This window comes from Pseudophryne corroboree, chromosome 5, assembly GCF_028390025.1.
Source record: "Pseudophryne corroboree isolate aPseCor3 chromosome 5, aPseCor3.hap2, whole genome shotgun sequence".
NCBI classification, from domain to species: domain Eukaryota; kingdom Metazoa; phylum Chordata; class Amphibia; order Anura; family Myobatrachidae; genus Pseudophryne; species Pseudophryne corroboree.
Genome location: NC_086448.1, coordinates 836,455,138 through 836,463,217, shown reverse-complemented (window position 1 = coordinate 836,463,217; position 8,080 = coordinate 836,455,138).

Sequence of the window (8,080 nt, the reverse complement as noted above, 5' to 3'; positions counted from 1 at the left end):
CTCCCCAGCCTCTCAGACTGGCATCCGTGGTCACCAGGACCCAGTCCTGTATGCCGAATCTGCGGCCCTCTAACAGATGAGCACTCTGCAACCACCACAGAAGAGACACCCTTGTCCGTGGAGACAAAGTTATCCGCTGATGCATCTGCAGATGCGATCCGGACCATTTGTCCAGCAGATCCCACTGAAAAGTTTGTGCGTGGAATCTGCCGAATGGAATCGCTTCGTAAGAAGCCACCATTTTTCCCAGGACTCTTGTGCATTGATGCACAGACACTTTTCCTGGTTTTAGGAGGTTCCTGACAAGTTCGGATAACTCCCTGGCTTTCTCCTCCGGAAGAAACACCTTTTTCTGAACCGTGTCCAGAATCATTCCCAGGAACAGCAGACGTGTCGTCGGGGTCAATTGAGATTTTGGAAAATTCAGAATCCACCCGTGCTGTTGCAGCACTACTTGGGTTAGTGCTACTACGTCCTCCAGCTGTTCTCTGGACCTTGCCCTTATCAGGAGATCGTCCAAGTAAGGGATAATTAATACGCCTTTTCTTCGCAGAAGAAACATCATTTCGGCCATTACCTTGGTAAAGACCCGAGGTGCCGTGGACAATCCAAACGGCAGCGTCTGAAACTGATAATGACAGTTTTGCACCACGAACCTGAGGTACCCTTGATGTGAAGGGCAAATTGGGACATGCAGGTAAGCATCCTTGATGTCCAGGGACACCATAAAGTCCCCTTCTTCCAGATTCGCTATCACTGCTCTGAGTGACTCCATCTTGAACTTGAATTTTTGTATGTACAGGTTCAAAGATTTCAGATTTAGAATAGGTCTTACCGAGCCGTCCGGCTTCGGTACCACAAATAGTGTGGAATAATACCCCTTTCCCTGTTGTAGGAGGGGTACCTTGACTATCACCTGCTGAGAATACAGCTTGTGAATGGCTTCCAATACCGTCGCCCTGTCTGAGGGAGACGTTGGCAGAGCAGACTTTAGGAACCGGCGAGGGGGAGACTTCTCGAATTCCAACCTGTAACCCTGAGATACTACCTGCAGGATCCAGGGGTCCACCTGTGAGTGAGCCCACTGTGCGCTGAAATTCTTGAGTCGACCCCCCACCGCCCCTGAGTCCGCTTGTAAAGCCCCAACGTCATGCTGAGGGCTTTGCAGAAGCCGGGGAGGGCTTCTGCTCCTGGGAGGGAGCTGCTTGGTGCACTCTCTTACCCTTTCCTTTGCCTCGGGGCAGATATGACTGTCCTTTTGCCCGCTTGTTCTTATAGGATCGAAAGGACTGCGGCTGAAAAGACGGTGTCTTTTTCTGTTGGGAGGGGACCTGAGGTAAAAAGGTGGATTTCCCGGCTGTTGCCGTGGCCACCAAATCCGATAGACCGACCCCAAATAATTCCTCCCCTTTATACGGCAATACTTCCATATGCCATTTGGAATCCGCATCACCTGACCACTGTCGCGTCCATAAACTTCTTCTGGCAGATATGGACATCGCACTTACTCTCGATGCCAGAGTGCAAATATCCCTCTGAGCATCTCGCATATAAAGAAAAGCATCCTTTAATTGCTCTATAGTCAATAAAATACTGTCCCTATCCAGGGTATCAATATTTTCAGTCAGGGAATCCGACCAAACCACCCCAGCACTGCACATCCATGCTGAGGCGATGGCTGGTCGCAGTATAACACCAGTATGAGTGTATATACTTTTCAGGGTAGTTTCCAGCCTCCTATCAGCTGGATCCTTGAGGGCGGCCGTTTCAGGAGACGGTAACGCCACTTGTTTTGATAAGCGTGTGAGTGCCTTATCCACCCTAGGGGGTGTTTCCCAGCGCGCCCTTACCTCTGGCGGGAAAGGATATAATGCCAAAACTTCTTTGAAATTAGCAGTTTTCTATCGGGGTTAACCCACGCTTCATCACACACTTCATTCAATTCCTCTGATTCAGGAAAAACTACAGGTAGTTTTTTCAGACCCCACATAATACCCCTTTTTGTGGTACTTGCAGTATCAGAGATATGCAAAGCCTCCTTCATTGCCGTGATCATATAACGTGTGGCCCTACTGGAAAATACGTTTGTTTCTTCACCGTCGACACTAGATTCGGTGTCCGTGTCTGGGTCTGTGTCGACCGACTGAGGTAAAGGGCGTTTTACAGCCCCTGACGGTGTCTGAGACGCCTGGACAGGTACTAACTGGTTTGCCGGCCGTCTCATGTCGTCAACTGATTTTTGTAACGTGCTGACATTATCACGTAATTCCATAAACAAAGCCATCCATTCCGGTGTCGACTCCCTAGGGGGTGACATCACCATTACCGGCAATTGCTCCGCCTCCACACCAACATCGTCCTCATACATGTCGACACACACGTACCGACACACAGCAGACACACAGGGAATGCTCTTATCGAAGACAGGACCCCACTAGCCCTTTGGGGAGACAGAGGGAGAGTTTGCCAGCACACACCCAAGCGCTATAAATATATAGGAACAACCCTACAGAAGTGTTGTTTCCTTTATAGCAGCTTAATATATCAATATCGCCCAAAAAGTGCCCCCCCTCTCTGTTTTTTTACCCTGTTTCTGTAGTGCAGTGCAGGGGAGAGTCCTGGGAGCCTTCCTCGCAGCGGAGCTGTGCAGGAAAATGGCGCTGTGTGCTGAGGAGATAGGCCCCGCCCCCTATTTCGGCGGGCTCTTCTCCCGGTGTTTGTGAGACCTGGCAGGGGTTAAATACATCCATATAGCCCCAGGGGCTATATGTGATGTATTTTTAGCCAGAACAAGGTATTATCATTGCTGCCCAGGGCGCCCCCCCCCAGCGCCCTGCACCCTCAGTGACCGCTGGTGTGAAGTGTGCTGACAACAATGGCGCACAGCTGCAGTGCTGTGCGCTACCTCATGAAGACTGAAAAGTCTTCTGCCGCCGGTTTCTGGACCTCTTCACTTTTCGGCATCTGCAAGGGGGTCGGCGGCGCGGCTCCGGGACCGGACTCCATGGCTGGGCCTGTGTTCGATCCCTCTGGAGCTAATGGTGTCCAGTAGCCTAAGAAGCCAATCCATCCTGCACGCAGGTGAGTTCACTTCTTCTCCCCTAAGTCCCTCGTTGCAGTGAGCCTGTTGCCAGCAGGACTCACTGAAAATAAAAAACCTAATAACTTTTTCTAAGCAGCTCTTTAGGAGAGCCACCTAGATTGCACCCTGCTCGGACGGGCACAAAAACCTAACTGAGGCTTGGAGGAGGGTCATAGGGGGAGGAGCCAGTGCACACCACCTAGTCCTAAAGCTTTTATTTTTGTGCCCTGTCTCCTGCGGAGCCGCTAATCCCCATGGTCCTGACGGAGTCCCAGCATCCACTAGGACGTCAGAGAAATGAGGATGAGATATTATTCCTGCATAGACCGGCAGCACCGCATCGTGTGACCCCCCCCCCCCCCCCACACACACACATAACCGGCAGCGGAGGGCAGCAACGACTGGGGTACATTACCTCAGGGTACAGCTGTTACCCCTGCTATACGGCTGCTGCAACGGCATAGCTACCATAGGTGCAGGCAGTGGGGCCCAGAGCTGAGAGGGGCCACTTTCCCCTGTCACAGTTACATGTGTTATATACAGGGTGTAGCTACCATAGGTGCAGGGAGTGCAGCTGCAATGGGGCCCAGAGCTGAGAGGAGCCCCCTTCCCTGTCACAGTTACATGTGTTATATACAGGGTGTAGCTATCATAGGTGCAGGGAGTGCAGCTGCTATGGGGCCCAGAGCTGAGAGGGGCCACCTTCCCTGTCACAGTTACATGTGTTATATACAGGGTGTAGCTACATAGGTGCAGGCAGTGCAGCTGATATGGGACCAGAGCTGAGAGGGGCCACCTTCCCTGTCACAGTTACATGTGTTATATACAGGGTGTAGCTACCATAGGTACAGGGAGTGCAGCTGCTATGGGGCCAGAGCTGAGAGGGGCCACCTTCCCTGTCACAGTTACATGTGTTATATACAGGGTGTAGCTACCGTAGGTGCAGGGAGTGCAGGTGCTATGGGGCCCAGAGCTGAGAGGGTCCACCTTCCCTGTCACAGTTACATGTGTTATATACAGGGTGTAGCTACCATAGGTGCAGGGAGTGCAGCTGCTATGGAGCCCAGAGCTGAGAGAGGCCACCTTCCCTGTCACAGTTACATGTGTTATATACAGGGTGTAGCTACCATAGGTGCAGGGAGTGCAGCTGTTATGGAGCCCAGAGCTGAGAGGGGCCACCTTCCCTGTCACAGTTACATGTGTTATATACAGGGTGTAGCTACCATAGGTGCAGGGAGTGCAGCTGCTATGGGGCCCAGAGCTGAGAGGGGCCACCTTCCCTGTCACAGTTACATGTGTTATATACATGGTGTAGATACCATAGGTGCAGGGAGTGCAGCTGCTATGGGGCCAGAGCTGAGAGGGGCCACCTTCCCTGTCACAGTTACATGTGTTATATGCAGGGTGTAGCTACCATAGGTGCAGGGAGTGCAGCTGCTATGGGGCCCAGAGCTGAGAGGGGCCACCTTCCCTGTCACAGTTACATATGTTATATACAGGGCATAGCTACCATAGGTGCAGGGAGTGTAGCTGCTATGGGGCCCAGAGCTGAGAGGGGCCATCTTCCCTGTCACAGTTACATGTGTTATATACAGGGTGTAGCTACATAGGTGCAGGGAATACAGCTGCTATGGGGCCAGAGCTGAGAGGGGCCACCTTCCCTGTCACAGTTACATGTGTTATATACAGGGTGTAGCTACCATAGGTGCAGGGAGTGCAGCTGCTATGGGGACCAGAGCTGAGAGGGGCCACCTTCCCTGTCACAGTTACATGTGTTATATACAGGGTGTAGCTACCATAGGTGCAGAGAGTGCAGCTGCTATGGGGCCAGAGCTGAGAGGGGTGACCTCCCCTGTCACAGTTACATGTGTTATATACAGGGTGTAGCTACCATAGGTGCAGAGAGTGCAGCTGCTATGGGGCCAGAGCTGAGAGGGGCCACCTTCCCTGTCACAGTTACATGTGTTATATACAGGGTGTAGCTACCATAGGTGCAGGGAGTGCAGCTGCTATGGGGCCAGAGCTGAGAGGGGCCACCTTCCCTGTCACAGTTACATGTGTTATATACAGGGTGTAGCTACCATAGGTGCAGGGAGTGCAGCTGCTATGGGGCCAGAGCTGAGAGGGGCCACCTTCCCTGTCACAGTTACATGTGTTATATACAGGGTGTAGCTACCATAGGTGCAGGGAGTGCAGCTGCTATGGGGCCCAGAGCTGAGAGGGACCACCTTCCCTGTCACAGTAACATGTGTTATATACAGGATGTAGCTACCATAGGTGCAGGGAGTGCAGCTGCTATGGGGCCAGAGCTGAGAGGAGCCACCTTCCCTGTCACAGTTACATGTGTTATATACAGGGCGTAGCCATAGGTGTGCGCAGGGGGGTGCCTGGTGCGCACAGGCACCCCCTAATGTCGGGCACCCTGTTCTCACATGCCTGATGCATCGATCACCGAGCAGGCTGATTACTGTCCCCTCCGCGCTGCACCCTGTCAGGACTGCATTACTGACCGGATGCCTGGGTTAATCAAGGTTGCCACTGACACCGGCTTTCAAATTCCCAGTTCCACCTACATGTACAAAAACAGCGTGATGTGATGTGATTACGTCATGCTGCTCGCATGCCCACCCGTCACACCCGCCACATACACACCTCTTTCCTTCTATGCTATGCTAACACCAGCCACTGATGAGGATCAGCATGCAGCCAGCGTTCCTCTTAGGAAGACAAATTCAATACTGGCAGGCGGTCGGCAGCAGCATTGACACGTCACTCATTTTTCCAGCAGCAGCAGTACTAGTCTGTGACTGTCAGTGTCAGTGAGTGACTGACTTGTAAGTAAGCTGCTGAAGCTTGCAGGGGAAAGAGAGGGGGAGCCAGACCAGGCTGAGGAGGAGCAGTGTAATTGCAGCGAGTGCCATCAGGGGTGTTTGTTTGGTGCACACCACAACATCTGACAGTGGGGTATATTTACTAAGGTCCCGATTTTGACCGAGATGCCGTTTTTTCATCAAAGTGTAATCTCGGTAATTTACTAAGCAAAAATCACGGCAGTGATGAGGGCATTCGTAATATTTTGGAAGTCCTAGGAAAAAATCACGAATCAATACACCATCGGTCAAATACGCCTGCAATTTGCTAGAAATCGGGAATTTACTAAAAAGTGCAAAACACAAACACTGCCGACAATAGCCAAACACTGCCGTGATAAAATACAAATCGTGAAAAAGTGCTAAAAAAAAACAGACCTGCTTTTTTATCCCGTGTTTGTATAGGCATGCACGGATCCATGAGATCCGTGCATGTTTTTCAGTGGGAAGGGGGGGGAAATGTTCTAAATTTTCTGGAAAAAAATTGCGTGGGGTCCCCCCTCCTAAGGCAAACCAGCCTCGGGCTCTTTAAGCCGATCCTGGTTGCAGAAATATGGGAAAAAAATGGACAGGGGTTCCCCCATATTTAAGCAACCAGCATCGGGCTCTGCGCCTGGTCCTGGTTCCAAAAATACGGGGGACAAAAAGAGTAGGGGTTCCCCGTATTTTTGAAACCAGCACCGGGCTCCACTAGCTGGACAGATAATGCCACAGCCGGGGGTCACTTTTATACAGTGCCTTGCGGCCGTGGCATCAAATATCCAACTAGTCACCCCTGGCCGGGGTACCCTGGGGGAGTGGGGACCCCTTCAATCAAGGGGTCCCCCCCCAGCCACCCAAGGGCCAGGGTTGAAGCCCGAGGCTGTCCCCCCCATCCAATGGGCTGCGGATGGGGGGCTGATAGCCTTTGTAATAAGTGTTTGATATTGTTTTTAGTAGCAGTACTACAAGGCCCAGCAAGCCTCCCCCGCAAGCTGGTACTTGGAGAACCACAAGTACCAGCATGCGGCGGAAAAATGGGCCCGCTGGTACCTGTAGTACTACTACTAAAAAAATACCCCAATAAAGACATTACACACACACCTTGAAAGTATAACTTTAATACATCCATCCACACCTCCATATACACATACTTACCTTATGTTCCCACGCAGGTCGGTCCTCTTCTCCAGTAGAATCCATGGTGTACCTGTAGAAAAAATTATACTCACATAATCCATGGTTGAAGGCTCCTCGGTAAATCCTTTTGTAATCCACGTACTTGAAAAAATAAAAAAAACGGATACCCGACCACGAACTGAAAGGGGACCCATGTTTTCACATGGGCCCCCTTTCCCCGAATGCCAGAAACCCCCTCTGACTGATGTCTAAGTGGGTTTCTTCAGCCAATCAGGGAGCGCCACGTTGTGGCACCCTCCTGATCGGCTGTGTGCTCCTGTACTGTATGACAGGCGACACACGGCAGTGTTACAATGTAGCGCCTATGCGCTCCATTGTAACCAATGGTGGGAACTTTCAGGTCAGCGGTGAGGTCACTTTCGGTCAACCGCTGACCTGAAAGTTCCCACCATTGGTTACAATGGAGCGCATAGGCGCTACATTGTAACACTGCCGTGTGCCGCCTGTCATACAGTACAGGAGCACACAGCCGATCAGGAGGGTGCCACAACGTGGCGCTCCCTGATTGGCTGAAGAAACCCACTTAGACATTAGTCAGAGTGGGTTTCTGGCATTCGGGGAAAGGGGGCCCATGTGAAAACATGGGTCACCTTTCAGTTCGTGGTCGGGTATCCGTTTTTTTTTTTTTCAAGTACGTGGATTACAAAAGGATTTACCGAGGAGCCGAAAACACTGGATTATGTGAGTATAATTTTTTCTACAGGTACACCATGGATTCTACTGGAGAAGAGGACCGACCTGCGTGGGAACATAAGGTAAGTATGTGTATATGGAGGTGTGGATGGATGTATTAAAGTTATACTTTCAAGGTGTGTGTGTGTAATGTCTTTATTGGGGTATTTTTTTAGTAGTAGTACTACAGGTACCAGCGGGCCCATTTTTCCGCCGCATGCTGGTACTTGTGGTTCTCCAAGTACCAGCTTGCGGGGGATGCTTGCTGGGCCTTGTA